Source organism: Chiloscyllium punctatum, chromosome 45 (assembly GCF_047496795.1).
Source record: "Chiloscyllium punctatum isolate Juve2018m chromosome 45, sChiPun1.3, whole genome shotgun sequence".
Taxonomy (NCBI): domain Eukaryota; kingdom Metazoa; phylum Chordata; class Chondrichthyes; order Orectolobiformes; family Hemiscylliidae; genus Chiloscyllium; species Chiloscyllium punctatum.
The window spans coordinates 30852481-30869014 of NC_092783.1; the positions used below are offsets into that span (position 1 = coordinate 30852481).

At 50.7% G+C, this 16534-nt stretch overlaps 10 non-coding genes across 10 annotated transcripts; all 10 read left to right on the forward strand.

The window, feature by feature from the left end:
* The first annotated feature begins 420 nt into the window (after nt 1-420).
* Nucleotides 421-497, forward strand: trnat-agu (transfer RNA threonine (anticodon AGU)). The gene has a single exon. It is a non-coding gene; the product is annotated as a tRNA-Thr (tRNA).
* Nucleotides 498-2077: 1580 nt separating this feature from the next.
* trnat-agu (transfer RNA threonine (anticodon AGU)) lies at nt 2078-2151 on the forward strand. The gene has a single exon. It is a non-coding gene; the product is annotated as a tRNA-Thr (tRNA).
* A 1583-nt stretch (nt 2152-3734) lies between these two features.
* Nucleotides 3735-3808, forward strand: trnat-agu (transfer RNA threonine (anticodon AGU)). The gene has a single exon. It is a non-coding gene; the product is annotated as a tRNA-Thr (tRNA).
* Nucleotides 3809-5391: 1583 nt separating this feature from the next.
* Nucleotides 5392-5465, forward strand: trnat-agu (transfer RNA threonine (anticodon AGU)). Its single transcript has one exon. It is a non-coding gene; the product is annotated as a tRNA-Thr (tRNA).
* Nucleotides 5466-7048: 1583 nt separating this feature from the next.
* trnat-agu (transfer RNA threonine (anticodon AGU)) lies at nt 7049-7122 on the forward strand. Its single transcript has one exon. It is a non-coding gene; the product is annotated as a tRNA-Thr (tRNA).
* A 1583-nt stretch (nt 7123-8705) lies between these two features.
* Nucleotides 8706-8779, forward strand: trnat-agu (transfer RNA threonine (anticodon AGU)). The gene has a single exon. It is a non-coding gene; the product is annotated as a tRNA-Thr (tRNA).
* A 1583-nt stretch (nt 8780-10362) lies between these two features.
* trnat-agu (transfer RNA threonine (anticodon AGU)) lies at nt 10363-10436 on the forward strand. Its single transcript has one exon. It is a non-coding gene; the product is annotated as a tRNA-Thr (tRNA).
* Nucleotides 10437-12019: 1583 nt separating this feature from the next.
* On the forward strand, nt 12020-12093 carry trnat-agu (transfer RNA threonine (anticodon AGU)). Its single transcript has one exon. It is a non-coding gene; the product is annotated as a tRNA-Thr (tRNA).
* Nucleotides 12094-13676: 1583 nt separating this feature from the next.
* On the forward strand, nt 13677-13750 carry trnat-agu (transfer RNA threonine (anticodon AGU)). Its single transcript has one exon. It is a non-coding gene; the product is annotated as a tRNA-Thr (tRNA).
* Nucleotides 13751-15333: 1583 nt separating this feature from the next.
* On the forward strand, nt 15334-15407 carry trnat-agu (transfer RNA threonine (anticodon AGU)). The gene has a single exon. It is a non-coding gene; the product is annotated as a tRNA-Thr (tRNA).
* The last annotated feature ends 1127 nt before the right edge of the window (nt 15408-16534 follow it).

Sequence of the window (16534 nt, forward strand, 5' to 3'; positions counted from 1 at the left end):
AGGCATGAGGCAGGAAGTGAGTGTAGAGCTGGTGGTACAAAGCTCAGAGTTGGTGCTAATGGGTCACCCTTTACTGCTCACTGTTTACACTGACTCACACACCACTCCTGGTCAGTTCATTTCAGTGACACTTTTCCCCTTGGTGTGAGGTTCCCTCTGGAGCGTAATAACGCCCTTAATGGGCCCAGAGAGGATGACACATCCTCTTTATCCTGTCAGTTTAAAGAGGTGAAAACATCGAATTCAAGAGCAGGTTGTGTTTTTCCGTGCCGTTTGCGTGGAGAATGTTGAGTCGTGAACTCTCTCTTCTTTGCAATTCTCACTGAGTAAGATCGAGACGGAAAGCACGTTGACGAGCCCTTGTCTTCAAGTGGTGAATAAACTGTACCTGTGCACTCAGCGCCCAGCCGCGCGCCCTGTGGCGCCATGGCTTAGATGGTTAAAGCGTCTGTCTAGTAAACAGGAGATCCTGGGTTCGAATCCCAGTGGTGCGTGCTTGCTGTGCCAACAGTGCGCACTTGCATCTTCTTACCAGACTTGTGTTGCTGGTCAGACAGCTCAACGTTCTGTTGCAGCCTGTTATGATTTGGCGATCCTGCATCTCGTTCCAGCAGTCGTGTCACTCTTCGTTCTACCTGCAATTTCGTGCCGCTGTTCCACACGCGCTCCTGCTTCTCATTCGCTTTTATTCTCCCACCTTCATTCCCAGTTTGGTGGGAATAACGACGTGAGGTGGAGACACTGCTGACTTACCAGGGAATGCTGTGGCAAACGCGCGCGCGCACACACTCCACGAGCTGATCATCACCCTCATTCTCTGCCGTCACCGTTCATTCATTTTACGCCAACGGAAAATAGATCCTCCTTCTCCTAGAGTTGGAGTGCAGTTGTCTTTTCTTTTTCTGCTGAAGGAGGAAAAGAGAAAACATTGCTGCTGAAGGTGGATATGGAGTGAAGGACAGTCACCAGCGTGTGTACAAGTCAGTTGGCAAGGTTTCCTGTCAGCGTCACAGGGCGGGATCCCTGTTTAGGAATCCGACTTTGCATCGTCCAGACCTGGATACAGCTCCCAGTCTGGTAATGAAGATTTATTTCTCTAATTGTGAATTATCCGATTGAAAACGAATTCCTAGTTACGCACAGAATACACCCGCTGATCCTGCCAGAGTCAGCCCAGTGATTGTTTGCATTCATCTAGAAGGGCAAAGGCAGCAGATACACCGGTAAACTAGCTCCGCGAATCCCCCTCCTATCATCCCAGCTTTCTGAGTTGTAAAGATCTCGTTGTAGCTTCGCTAGCGCTGGATCAAAGTCCTGGAACCCCTTCCCTAGCAGCCTCATGGCTGGAGCTCCGTGCTGAGGAGTTCAAGGGTTCAGGAAAGTAACTCATCCCCCTGATCTGTCGGGTAATCAGGGATGGGCAGTAAATCCTACCCTGGATGAGTGGCGCTGGAAGAGCACAACAGTTCAGGCAGGCATCCAAGGAGCAGCGAAATCGACGTTTCGGGCAAAAGCCTACCCCATCGAGTGACGCCGATCTCCCAGGAATCCGTTTCAAAAAGGGGCAGGTCCTAAACGGACACCTGCTATCGGTCGGAAATAGGTTGAGAACGGCAGCGAGGGAGTGTAATAAAAGTGAAAGACAATGCCGACCGCGAGGCATGAGGCAGGAAGTGAGTGTAGAGCTGGTGGTACAAAGCTCAGAGTTGGTGCTAATGGGTCACCCTTTACTGCTCACTGTTTACACTGACTCACACACCACTCCTGGTCAGTTCATTTCAGTGACACTTTTCCCCTTGGTGTGAGGTTCCCTCTGGAGCGTAATAACGCCCTTAATGGGCCCAGAGAGGATGACACATCCTCTTTATCCTGTCAGTTTAAAGAGGTGAAAACATCGAATTCAAGAGCAGGTTGTGTTTTTCCGTGCCGTTTGCGTGGAGAATGTTGAGTCGTGAACTCTCTCTTCTTTGCAATTCTCACTGAGCAAGATCGAGACGGAAAGCACGTTGACGAGCCCTTGTCTACAAGTGGTGAATGAACTGTACCTGTGCACTCAGCGCCCAACCGCGCGCGTTGTGGCGCAATGGCTTAGATGGTTAAAGCGCCTGTCAAGTAAACAGGAGATCCTGGGTTCGAATCCCAGTGGTGCCTGCTTGCTGTGCCAACAGTGCGCACTTGCATCTTCTTACCACAGTTGTGTTGCTGGTCAGACAGCTCAACGTTCTGTTGCAGCCTGTTATGATTTGGCGATCCTGCATCTCGTTCCAGCAGTCGTGTCACTCTTCGTTCTACCTGCAATTTCGTGCCGCTGTTCCACACGCGCTCCTGCTTCTCATTCGCTTTTATTCTCCCACCTTCATTCCCAGTTTGGTGGGAATAACGACGTGAGGTGGAGACACTGCTGACTTACCAGGGAATGCTGTGGCAAACGCGCGCGCGCACACACTCCACGAGCTGATCATCACCCTCATTCTCTGCCGTCACCGTTCATTCATTTTACGCCAACGGAAAATAAATCCTCCTTCTCCTAGAGTTGGAGTGCAGTTGTCTTTTCTTTTTCTGCTGAAGGAGGAAAAGAGAAAACATTGCTGCTGAAGGTGGATATGGAGTGAAGGACAGTCACCAGCGTGTGTACAAGTCAGTTGGCAAGGTTTCCTGTCAGCGTCACAGGGCGGGATCCCTGTTTAGGAATCCGACTTTGCATCGTCCAGACCTGGATACAGCTCCCAGTCTGGTAATGAAGATTTATTTCTCTAATTGTGAATTATCCGATTGAAAACGAATTCCTAGTTACGCACAGAATACACCCGCTGATCCTGCCAGAGTCAGCCCAGTGATTGTTTGCATTCATCTAGAAGGGCAAAGGCAGCAGATACACCGGTAAACTAGCTCCGCGAATCCCCCTCCTATCATCCCAGCTTTCTGAGTTGTAAAGATCTCGTTGTAGCTTCGCTAGCGCTGGATCAAAGTCCTGGAACCCCTTCCCTAGCAGCCTCATGGCTGGAGCTCCGTGCTGAGGAGTTCAAGGGTTCAGGAAAGTAACTCATCCCCCTGATCTATCGGGTAATCAGGGATGGGCAGTAAATCCTACCCTGGATGAGTGGCGCTGGAAGAGCACAACAGTTCAGGCAGGCATCCAAGGAGCAGCGAAATCGACGTTTCGGGCAAAAGCCTACCCCATCGAGTGACGCCGATCTCCCAGGAATCCGTTTCAAAAAGGGGCAGGTCCTAAACGGACACCTGCTATCGGTCGGAAATAGGTTGAGAACGGCAGCGAGGGAGTGTAATAAAAGTGAAAGACAATGCCGACCGCGAGGCATGAGGCAGGAAGTGAGTGTAGAGCTGGTGGTACAAAGCTCAGAGTTGGTGCTAATGGGTCACCCTTTACTGCTCACTGTTTACACTGACTCACACACCACTCCTGGTCAGTTCATTTCAGTGACACTTTTCCCCTTGGTGTGAGGTTCCCTCTGGAGCGTAATAACGCCCTTAATGGGCCCAGAGAGGATGACACATCCTCTTTATCCTGTCAGTTTAAAGAGGTGAAAACATCGAATTCAAGAGCAGGTTGTGTTTTTCCGTGCCGTTTGCGTGGAGAATGTTGAGTCGTGAACTCTCTCTTCTTTGCAATTCTCACTGAGCAAGATCGAGACGGAAAGCACGTTGACGAGCCCTTGTCTTCAAGTGGTGAATGAACTGTACCTGTGCACTCAGCGCCCAGCCGCGCGCGCTGTGGCGCCATGGCTTAGATGGTTAAAGCGCCTGTCAAGTAAACAGGAGATCCTGGGTTCGAATCCCAGTGGTGCCTGCTTGCTGTGCCAACAGTGCGCACTTGCATCTTCTTACCACAGTTGTGTTGCTGGTCAGACAGCTCAACGTTCTGTTGCAGCCTGTTATGATTTGGCGATCCTGCATCTCGTTCCAGCAGTAGTGTCACTCTTCGTTCTACCTGCAATTTCGTGCCGCTGTTCCACACGCGCTCCTGCTTCTCATTCGCTTTTATTCTCCCACCTTCATTCCCAGTTTGGTGGGAATAACGACGTGAGGTGGAGACACTGCTGACTTACCAGGGAATGCTGTGGCAAACGCGCGCGCGCACACACTCCACGAGCTGATCATCACCCTCATTCTCTGCCGTCACCGTTCATTCATTTTACGCCAACGGAAAATAAATCCTCCTTCTCCTAGAGTTGGAGTGCAGTTGTCTTTTCTTTTTCTGCTGAAGGAGGAAAAGAGAAAACATTGCTGCTGAAGGTGGATATGGAGGGAAGGACAGTCACCAGCGTGTGTACAAGTCAGTTGGCAAGGTTTCCTGTCAGCGTCACAGGGCGGGATCCCTGTTTAGGAATCCGACTTTGCATCGTCCAGACCTGGATACAGCTCCCAGTCTGGTAATGAAGATTTATTTCTCTAATTGTGAATTATCCGATTGAAAACGAATTCCTAGTTACGCACAGAATACACCCGCTGATCCTGCCAGAGTCAGCCCAGTGATTGTTTGCATTCATCTAGAAGGGCAAAGGCAGCAGATACACCGGTAAACTAGCTCCGCGAATCCCCCTCCTATCATCCCAGCTTTCTGAGTTGTAAAGATCTCGTTGTAGCTTCGCTAGCGCTGGATCAAAGTCCTGGAACCCCTTCCCTAGCAGCCTCATGGCTGGAGCTCCGTGCTGAGGAGTTCAAGGGTTCAGGAAAGTAACTCATCCCCCTGATCTGTCGGGTAATCAGGGATGGGCAGTAAATCCTACCCTGGATGAGTGGCGCTGGAAGAGCACAACAGTTCAGGCAGGCATCCAAGGAGCAGCGAAATCGACGTTTCGGGCAAAAGCCTACCCCATCGAGTGACGCCGATCTCCCAGGAATCCGTTTCAAAAAGGGGCAGGTCCTAAACGGACACCTGCTATCGGTCGGAAATAGGTTGAGAACGGCAGCGAGGGAGTGTAATAAAAGTGAAAGACAATGCCGACCGCGAGGCATGAGGCAGGAAGTGAGTGTAGAGCTGGTGGTACAAAGCTCAGAGTTGGTGCTAATGGGTCACCCTTTACTGCTCACTGTTTACACTGACTCACACACCACTCCTGGTCAGTTCATTTCAGTGACACTTTTCCCCTTGGTGTGAGGTTCCCTCTGGAGCGTAATAACGCCCTTAATGGGCCCAGAGAGGATGACACATCCTCTTTATCCTGTCAGTTTAAAGAGGTGAAAACATCGAATTCAAGAGCAGGTTGTGTTTTTCCGTGCCGTTTGCGTGGAGAATGTTGAGTCGTGAACTCTCTCTTCTTTGCAATTCTCACTGAGTAAGATCGAGACGGAAAGTACGTTGACGAGCCCTTGTCTTCAAGTGGTGAATAAACTGTACCTGTGCACTCAGCGCGCAGCCGCGCGCGCTGTGGCGCCATGGCTTAGATGGTTAAAGCGTCTGTCTAGTAAACAGAAGATCCTGGGTTCGAATCCCAGTGGTGCCTGCTTGCTGTGCCGACAGTGCGCACTTGCATCTTCTTCCCACAGTTGTGTTGCTGGTCAGACAGCTCAACGTTCTGTTGCAGCCTGTTATGATTTGGCGATCCTGCATCTCGTTCCAGCAGTCGTGTCACTCTTCGTTCTACCTGCAATTTCGTGCCGCTGTTCCACACGCGCTCCTGCTTCTCATTCGCTTTTATTCTCCCACCTTCATTCCCAGTTTGGTGGGAATAACGACGTGAGGTGGAGACACTGCTGACTTACCAGGGAATGCTGTGGCAAACGCGCGCGCGCACACACTCCACGAGCTGATCATCACCCTCATTCTCTGCCATCACCGTTCATTCATTTTACGCCAACGGAAAATAGATCCTCCTTCTCCTAGAGTTGGAGTGCAGTTGTCTTTTCTTTTTCTGCTGAAGGAGGAAAAGAGAAAACATTGCTGCTGAAGGTGGATATGGAGTGAAGGACAGTCACCAGCGTGTGTACAAGTCAGTTGGCAAGGTTTCCTGTCAGCGTCACAGGGCGGGATCCCTGTTTAGGAATCCGACTTTGCATCGTCCAGACCTGGATACAGCTCCCAGTCTGGTAATGAAGATTTATTTCTCTAATTGTGAATTATCCGATTGAAAACGAATTCCTAGTTACGCACAGAATACACCCGCTGATCCTGCCAGAGTCAGCCCAGTGATTGTTTGCATTCATCTAGAAGGGCAAAGGCAGCAGATACACCGGTAAACTAGCTCCGCGAATCACCCTCCTATCATCCCAGCTTTCTGAGTTGTAAAGATCTCGTTGTAGCTTCGCTAGCGCTGGATCAAAGTCCTGGAACCCCTTCCCTAGCAGCCTCATGGCTGGAGCTCCGTGCTGAGGAGTTCAAGGGTTCAGGAAAGTAACTCATCCCCCTGATCTGTCGGGTAATCAGGGATGGGCAGTAAATCCTACCCTGGATGAGTGGCGCTGGAAGAGCACAACAGTTCAGGCAGGCATCCAAGGAGCAGCGAAATCGACGTTTCGGGCAAAAGCCTACCCCATCGAGTGACGCCGATCTCCCAGGAATCCGTTTCAAAAAGGGGCAGGTCCTAAACGGACACCTGCTATCGGTCGGAAATAGGTTGAGAACGGCAGCGAGGGAGTGTAATAAAAGTGAAAGACAATGCCGACCGCGAGGCATGAGGCAGGAAGTGAGTGTAGAGCTGGTGGTACAAAGCTCAGAGTTGGTGCTAATGGGTCACCCTTTACTGCTCACTGTTTACACTGACTCACACACCACTCCTGGTCAGTTCATTTCAGTGACACTTTTCCCCTTGGTGTGAGGTTCCCTCTGGAGCGTAATAACGCCCTTAATGGGCCCAGAGAGGATGACACATCCTCTTTATCCTGTCAGTTTAAAGAGGTGAAAACATCGAATTCAAGAGCAGGTTGTGTTTTTCCGTGCCGTTTGCGTGGAGAATGTTGAGTCGTGAACTCTCTCTTCTTTGCAATTCTCACTGAGCAAGATCGAGACGGAAAGCACGTTGACGAGCCCTTGTCTTCAAGTGGTGAATGAACTGTACCTGTGCACTCAGCGCCCAACCGCGCGCGTTGTGGCGCCATGGCTTAGATGGTTAAAGCGCCTGTCAAGTAAACAGGAGATCCTGGGTTCGAATCCCAGTGGTGCCTGCTTGCTGTGCCAACAGTGCGCACTTGCATCTTCTTACCACAGTTGTGTTGCTGGTCAGACAGCTCAACGTTCTGTTGCAGCCTGTTATGATTTGGCGATCCTGCACCTCGTTCCAGCAGTCGTGTCACTCTTCGTTCTACCTGCAATTTCGTGCCGCTGTTCCACACGCGCTCCTGCTTCTCATTCGCTTTTATTCTCCCACCTTCATTCCCAGTTTGGTGGGAATAACGACGTGAGGTGGAGACACTGCTGACTTACCAGGGAATGCTGTGGCAAACGCGCGCGCGCACACACTCCACGAGCTGATCATCACCCTCATTCTCTGCCGTCACCGTTCATTCATTTTACGCCAACGGAAAATAAATCCTCCTTCTCCTAGAGTTGGAGTGCAGTTGTCTTTTCTTTTTCTGCTGAAGGAGGAAAAGAGAAAACATTGCTGCTGAAGGTGGATATGGAGTGAAGGACAGTCACCAGCGTGTGTACAAGTCAGTTGGCAAGGTTTCCTGTCAGCGTCACAGGGCGGGATCCCTGTTTAGAAATCCGACTTTGCATCGTCCAGACCTGGATACAGCTCCCAGTCTGGTAATGAAGATTTATTTCTCTAATTGTGAATTATCCGATTGAAAACGAATTCCTAGTTACGCACAGAATACACCCGCTGATCCTGCCAGAGTCAGCCCAGTGATTGTTTGCATTCATCTAGAAGGGCAAAGGCAGCAGATACACCGGTAAACTAGCTCCGCGAATCCCCCTCCTATCATCCCAGCTTTCTGAGTTGTAAAGATCTCGTTGTAGCTTCGCTAGCGCTGGATCAAAGTCCTGGAACCCCTTCCCTAGCAGCCTCATGGCTGGAGCTCCGTGCTGAGGAGTTCAAGGGTTCAGCAAAGTAACTCATCCCCCTGATCTGTCGGGTAATCAGGGATGGGCAGTAAATCCTACCCTGGATGAGTGGCGCTGGAAGAGCACAACAGTTCAGGCAGGCATCCAAGGAGCAGCGAAATCGACGTTTCGGGCAAAAGCCTACCCCATCGAGTGACGCCGATCTCCCAGGAATCCGTTTCAAAAAGGGGCAGGTCCTAAACGGACACCTGCTATCGGTCGGAAATAGGTTGAGAACGGCAGCGAGGGAGTGTAATAAAAGTGAAAGACAATGCCGACCGCGAGGCATGAGGCAGGAAGTGAGTGTAGAGCTGGTGGTACAAAGCTCAGAGTTGGTGCTAATGGGTCACCCTTTACTGCTCACTGTTTACACTGACTCACACACCACTCCTGGTCAGTTCATTTCAGTGACACTTTTCCCCTTGGTGTGAGGTTCCCTCTGGAGCGTAATAACGCCCTTAATGGGCCCAGAGAGGATGACACATCCTCTTTATCCTGTCAGTTTAAAGAGGTGAAAACATCGAATTCAAGAGCAGGTTGTGTTTTTCCGTGCCGTTTGCGTGGAGAATGTTGAGTCGTGAACTCTCTCTTCTTTGCAATTCTCACTGAGTAAGATCGAGACGGAAAGTACGTTGACGAGCCCTTGTCTTCAAGTGGTGAATAAACTGTACCTGTGCACTCAGCGCGCAGCCGCGCGCGCTGTGGCGCCATGGCTTAGATGGTTAAAGCGTCTGTCTAGTAAACAGAAGATCCTGGGTTCGAATCCCAGTGGTGCCTGCTTGCTGTGCCGACAGTGCGCACTTGCATCTTCTTACCACAGTTGTGTTGCTGGTCAGACAGCTCAACGTTCTGTTGCAGCCTGTTATGATTTGGCGATCCTGCATCTCGTTCCAGCAGTCGTGTCACTCTTCGTTCTACCTGCAATTTCGTGCCGCTGTTCCACACGCGCTCCTGCTTCTCATTCGCTTTTATTCTCCCACCTTCATTCCCAGTTTGGTGGGAATAACGACGTGAGGTGGAGACACTGCTGACTTACCAGGGAATGCTGTGGCAAACGCGCGCGCGCACACACTCCACGAGCTGATCATCACCCTCATTCTCTGCCGTCACCGTTCATTCATTTTACGCCAACGGAAAATAGATCCTCCTTCTCCTAGAGTTGGAGTGCAGTTGTCTTTTCTTTTTCTGCTGAAGGAGGAAAAGAGAAAACATTGCTGCTGAAGGTGGATATGGAGTGAAGGACAGTCACCAGCGTGTGTACAAGTCAGTTGGCAAGGTTTCCTGTCAGCGTCACAGGGCGGGATCCCTGTTTAGGAATCCGACTTTGCATCGTCCAGACCTGGATACAGCTCCCAGTCTGGTAATGAAGATTTATTTCTCTAATTGTGAATTATCCGATTGAAAACGAATTCCTAGTTACGCACAGAATACACCCGCTGATCCTGCCAGAGTCAGCCCAGTGATTGTTTGCATTCATCTAGAAGGGCAAAGGCAGCAGATACACCGGTAAACTAGCTCCGCGAATCACCCTCCTATCATCCCAGCTTTCTGAGTTGTAAAGATCTCGTTGTAGCTTCGCTAGCGCTGGATCAAAGTCCTGGAACCCCTTCCCTAGCAGCCTCATGGCTGGAGCTCCGTGCTGAGGAGTTCAAGGGTTCAGGAAAGTAACTCATCCCCCTGATCTGTCGGGTAATCAGGGATGGGCAGTAAATCCTACCCTGGATGAGTGGCGCTGGAAGAGCACAACAGTTCAGGCAGGCATCCAAGGAGCAGCGAAATCGACGTTTCGGGCAAAAGCCTACCCCATCGAGTGACGCCGATCTCCCAGGAATCCGTTTCAAAAAGGGGCAGGTCCTAAACGGACACCTGCTATCGGTCGGAAATAGGTTGAGAACGGCAGCGAGGGAGTGTAATAAAAGTGAAAGACAATGCCGACCGCGAGGCATGAGGCAGGAAGTGAGTGTAGAGCTGGTGGTACAAAGCTCAGAGTTGGTGCTAATGGGTCACCCTTTACTGCTCACTGTTTACACTGACTCACACACCACTCCTGGTCAGTTCATTTCAGTGACACTTTTCCCCTTGGTGTGAGGTTCCCTCTGGAGCGTAATAACGCCCTTAATGGGCCCAGAGAGGATGACACATCCTCTTTATCCTGTCAGTTTAAAGAGGTGAAAACATCGAATTCAAGAGCAGGTTGTGTTTTTCCGTGCCGTTTGCGTGGAGAATGTTGAGTCGTGAACTCTCTCTTCTTTGCAATTCTCACTGAGCAAGATCGAGACGGAAAGCACGTTGACGAGCCCTTGTCTTCAAGTGGTGAATGAACTGTACCTGTGCACTCAGCGCCCAACCGCGCGCGTTGTGGCGCCATGGCTTAGATGGTTAAAGCGCCTGTCAAGTAAACAGGAGATCCTGGGTTCGAATCCCAGTGGTGCCTGCTTGCTGTGCCAACAGTGCGCACTTGCATCTTCTTACCACAGTTGTGTTGCTGGTCAGACAGCTCAACGTTCTGTTGCAGCCTGTTATGATTTGGCGATCCTGCATCTCGTTCCAGCAGTCGTGTCACTCTTCGTTCTACCTGCAATTTCGTGCCGCTGTTCCACACGCGCTCCTGCTTCTCATTCGCTTTTATTCTCCCACCTTCATTCCCAGTTTGGTGGGAATAACGACGTGAGGTGGAGACACTGCTGACTTACCAGGGAATGCTGTGGCAAACGCGCGCGCGCACACACTCCACGAGCTGATCATCACCCTCATTCTCTGCCGTCACCGTTCATTCATTTTACGCCAACGGAAAATAAATCCTCCTTCTCCTAGAGTTGGAGTGCAGTTGTCTTTTCTTTTTCTGCTGAAGGAGGAAAAGAGAAAACATTGCTGCTGAAGGTGGATATGGAGTGAAGGACAGTCACCAGCGTGTGTACAAGTCAGTTGGCAAGGTTTCCTGTCAGCGTCACAGGGCGGGATCCCTGTTTAGGAATCCGACTTTGCATCGTCCAGACCTGGATACAGCTCCCAGTCTGGTAATGAAGATTTATTTCTCTAATTGTGAATTATCCGATTGAAAACGAATTCCTAGTTACGCACAGAATACACCCGCTGATCCTGCCAGAGTCAGCCCAGTGATTGTTTGCATTCATCTAGAAGGGCAAAGGCAGCAGATACACCGGTAAACTAGCTCCGCGAATCCCCCTCCTATCATCCCAGCTTTCTGAGTTGTAAAGATCTCGTTGTAGCTTCGCTAGCGCTGGATCAAAGTCCTGGAACCCCTTCCCTAGCAGCCTCATGGCTGGAGCTCCGTGCTGAGGAGTTCAAGGGTTCAGGAAAGTAACTCATCCCCCTGATCTGTCGGGTAATCAGGGATGGGCAGTAAATCCTACCCTGGATGAGTGGCGCTGGAAGAGCACAACAGTTCAGGCAGGCATCCAAGGAGCAGCGAAATCGACGTTTCGGGCAAAAGCCTACCCCATCGAGTGACGCCGATCTCCCAGGAATCCGTTTCAAAAAGGGGCAGGTCCGAAACGGACACCTGCTATCGGTCGGAAATAGGTTGAGAACGGCAGCGAGGGAGTGTAATAAAAGTGAAAGACAATGCCGACCGCGAGGCATGAGGCAGGAAGTGAGTGTAGAGCTGGTGGTACAAAGCTCAGAGTTGGTGCTAATGGGTCACCCTTTACTGCTCACTGTTTACACTGACTCACACACCACTCCTGGTCAGTTCATTTCAGTGACACTTTTCCCCTTGGTGTGAGGTTCCCTCTGGAGCGTAATAACGCCCTTAATGGGCCCAGAGAGGATGACACATCCTCTTTATCCTGTCAGTTTAAAGAGGTGAAAACATCGAATTCAAGAGCAGGTTGTGTTTTTCCGTGCCGTTTGCGTGGAGAATGTTGAGTCGTGAACTCTCTCTTCTTTGCAATTCTCACTGAGCAAGATCGAGACGGAAAGCACGTTGACGAGCCCTTGTCTTCAAGTGGTGAATGAACTGTACCTGTGCACTCACCGCCCAACCGCGCGCGTTGTGGCGCCATGGCTTAGATGGTTAAAGCGCCTGTCTAGTAAACAGGAGATCCTGTGTTCGAATCCCAGTGGTGCCTGCTTGCTGTGCCAACAGTGCGCACTTGCATCGTCTTACCACAGTTGTGTTGCTGGTCAGACAGCTCAACGTTCTGTTGCAGCCTGTTATGATTTGGCGATCCTGCATCTCGTTCCAGCAGTCGTGTCACTCTTCGTTCTACCTGCAATTTCGTGCCGCTGTTCCACACGCGCTCCTGCTTCTCATTCGCTTTTATTCTCCCACCTTCATTCCCAGTTTGGTGGGAATAACGACGTGAGGTGGAGACACTGCTGACTTACCAGGGAATGCTGTGGCAAACGCGCGCGCGCACACACTCCACGAGCTGATCATCACCCTCATTCTCTGCCGTCACCGTTCATTCATTTTACGCCAACGGAAAATAAATCCTCCTTCTCCTAGAGTTGGAGTGCAGTTGTCTTTTCTTTTTCTGCTGAAGGAGGAAAAGAGAAAACATTGCTGCTGAAGGTGGATATGGAGTGAAGGACAGTCACCAGCGTGTGTACAAGTCAGTTGGCAAGGTTTCCTGTCAGCGTCACAGGGCGGGATCCCTGTTTAGGAATCCGACTTTGCATCGTCCAGACCTGGATACAGCTCCCAGTCTGGTAATGAAGATTTATTTCTCTAATTGTGAATTATCCGATTGAAAACGAATTCCTAGTTACGCACAGAATACACCCGCTGATCCTGCCAGAGTCAGCCCAGTGATTGTTTGCATTCATCTAGAAGGGCAAAGGCAGCAGATACACCGGTAAACTAGCTCCGCGAATCACCCTCCTATCATCCCAGCTTTCTGAGTTGTAAAGATCTCGTTGTAGCTTCGCTAGCGCTGGATCAAAGTCCTGGAACCCCTTCCCTAGCAGCCTCATGGCTGGAGCTCCGTGCTGAGGAGTTCAAGGGTTCAGGAAAGTAACTCATCCCCCTGATCTGTCGGGTAATCAGGGATGGGCAGTAAATCCTACCCTGGATGAGTGGCGCTGGAAGAGCACAACAGTTCAGGCAGGCATCCAAGGAGCAGCGAAATCGACGTTTCGGGCAAAAGCCTACCCCATCGAGTGACGCCGATCTCCCAGGAATCCGTTTCAAAAAGGGGCAGGTCCTAAACGGACACCTGCTATCGGTCGGAAATAGGTTGAGAACGGCAGCGAGGGAGTGTAATAAAAGTGAAAGACAATGCCGACCGCGAGGCATGAGGCAGGAAGTGAGTGTAGAGCTGGTGGTACAAAGCTCAGAGTTGGTGCTAATGGGTCACCCTTTACTGCTCACTGTTTACACTGACTCACACACCACTCCTGGTCAGTTCATTTCAGTGACACTTTTCCCCTTGGTGTGAGGTTCCCTCTGGAGCGTAATAACGCCCTTAATGGGCCCAGAGAGGATGACACATCCTCTTTATCCTGTCAGTTTAAAGAGGTGAAAACATCGAATTCAAGAGCAGGTTGTGTTTTTCCGTGCCGTTTGCGTGGAGAATGTTGAGTCGTGAACTCTCTCTTCTTTGCAATTCTCACTGAGCAAGATCGAGACGGAAAGCACGTTGACGAGCCCTTGTCTTCAAGTGGTGAATGAACTGTACCTGTGCACTCAGCGCCCAACCGCGCGCGTTGTGGCGCCATGGCTTAGATGGTTAAAGCGCCTGTCAAGTAAACAGGAGATCCTGGGTTCGAATCCCAGTGGTGCCTGCTTGCTGTGCCAACAGTGCGCACTTGCATCTTCTTACCACAGTTGTGTTGCTGGTCAGACAGCTCAACGTTCTGTTGCAGCCTGTTATGATTTGGCGATCCTGCATCTCGTTCCAGCAGTCGTGTCACTCTTCGTTCTACCTGCAATTTCGTGCCGCTGTTCCACACGCGCTCCTGCTTCTCATTCGCTTTTATTCTCCCACCTTCATTCCCAGTTTGGTGGGAATAACGACGTGAGGTGGAGACACTGCTGACTTACCAGGGAATGCTGTGGCAAACGCGCGCGCGCACACACTCCACGAGCTGATCATCACCCTCATTCTCTGCCGTCACCGTTCATTCATTTTACGCCAACGGAAAATAAATCCTCCTTCTCCTAGAGTTGGAGTGCAGTTGTCTTTTCTTTTTCTGCTGAAGGAGGAAAAGAGAATACATTGCTGCTGAAGGTGGATATGGAGTGAAGGACAGTCACCAGCGTGTGTACAAGTCAGTTGGCAAGGTTTCCTGTCAGCGTCACAGGGCGGGATCCCTGTTTAGAAATCCGACTTTGCATCGTCCAGACCTGGATACAGCTCCCAGTCTGGTAATGAAGATTTATTTCTCTAATTGTGAATTATCCGATTGAAAACGAATTCCTAGTTACGCACAGAATACACCCGCTGATCCTGCCAGAGTCAGCCCAGTGATTGTTTGCATTCATCTAGAAGGGCAAAGGCAGCAGATACACCGGTAAACTAGCTCCGCGAATCCCCCTCCTATCATCCCAGCTTTCTGAGTTGTAAAGATCTCGTTGTAGCTTCGCTAGCGCTGGATCAAAGTCCTGGAACCCCTTCCCTAGCAGCCTCATGGCTGGAGCTCCGTGCTGAGGAGTTCAAGGGTTCAGGAAAGTAACTCATCCCCCTGATCTGTCGGGTAATCAGGGATGGGCAGTAAATCCTACCCTGGATGAGTGGCGCTGGAAGAGCACAACAGTTCAGGCAGGCATCCAAGGAGCAGCGAAATCGACGTTTCGGGCAAAAGCCTACCCCATCGAGTGACGCCGATCTCCCAGGAATCCGTTTCAAAAAGGGGCAGGTCCTAAACGGACACCTGCTATCGGTCGGAAATAGGTTGAGAACGGCAGCGAGGGAGTGTAATAAAAGTGAAAGACAATGCCGACCGCGAGGCATGAGGCAGGAAGTGAGTGTAGAGCTGGTGGTACAAAGCTCAGAGTTGGTGCTAATGGGTCACCCTTTACTGCTCACTGTTTACACTGACTCACACACCACTCCTGGTCAGTTCATTTCAGTGACACTTTTCCCCTTGGTGTGAGGTTCCCTCTGGAGCGTAATAACGCCCTTAATGGGCCCAGAGAGGATGACACATCCTCTTTATCCTGTCAGTTTAAAGAGGTGAAAACATCGAATTCAAGAGCAGGTTGTGTTTTTCCGTGCCGTTTGCGTGGAGAATGTTGAGTCGTGAACTCTCTCTTCTTTGCAATTCTCACTGAGTAAGATCGAGACGGAAAGCACGTTGACGAGCCCTTGTCTTCAAGTGGTGAATAAACTGTACCTGTGCACTCAGCGCCCAGCCGCGCGCGCTGTGGCGCCATGGCTTAGATGGTTAAGGCGTCTGTCTAGTAAACAGGCGATCCTGGGTTCGAATCCCAGTGGTGCCTGCTTGCTGTGCCAACAGTGCGCACTTGCATCTTCTTACCAGACTTGTGTTGCTGGTCAGACAGCTCAACGTTCTGTTGCAGCCTGTTATGATTTGGCGATCCTGCATCTCGTTCCAGCAGTCGTGTCACTCTTCGTTCTACCTGCAATTTCGTGCCGCTGTTCCACACGCGCTCCTGCTTCTCATTCGCTTTTATTCTCCCACCTTCATTCCCAGTTTGGTGGGAATAACGACGTGAGGTGGAGACACTGCTGACTTACCAGGGAATGCTGTGGCAAACGCGCGCGCGCACACACTCCACGAGCTGATCATCACCCTCATTCTCTGCCGTCACCGTTCATTCATTTTACGCCAACGGAAAATAGATCCTCCTTCTCCTAGAGTTGGAGTGCAGTTGTCTTTTCTTTTTCTGCTGAAGGAGGAAAAGAGAAAACATTGCTGCTGAAGGTGGATATGGAGTGAAGGACAGTCACCAGCGTGTGTACAAGTCAGTTGGCAAGGTTTCCTGTCAGCGTCACAGGGCGGGATCCCTGTTTAGGAATCCGACTTTGCATCGTCCAGACCTGGATACAGCTCCCAGTCTGGTAATGAAGATTTATTTCTCTAATTGTGAATTATCCGATTGAAAACGAATTCCTAGTTACGCACAGAATACACCCGCTGATCCTGCCAGAGTCAGCCCAGTGATTGTTTGCATTCATCTAGAAGGGCAAAGGCAGCAGATACACCGGTAAACTAGCTCCGCGAATCCCCCTCCTATCATCCCAGCTTTCTGAGTTGTAAAGATCTCGTTGTAGCTTCGCTAGCGCTGGATCAAAGTCCTGGAACCCCTTCCCTAGCAGCCTCATGGCTGGAGCTCCGTGCTGAGGAGTTCAAGGGTTCAGGAAAGTAACTCATCCCCCTGATCTGTCGGGTAATCAGGGATGGGCAGTAAATCCTACCCTGGATGAGTGGCGCTGGAAGAGCACAACAGTTCAGGCAGGCATCCAAGGAGCAGCGAAATCGACGTTTCGGGCAAAAGCCTACCCCATCGAGTGACGCCATTCTCCCAGGAATCCGTTTCAAAAAGGGGCAGGTCCGAAACGGACACCTGCTATCGGTCGGAAATAGGTTGAGAACGGCAGCGAG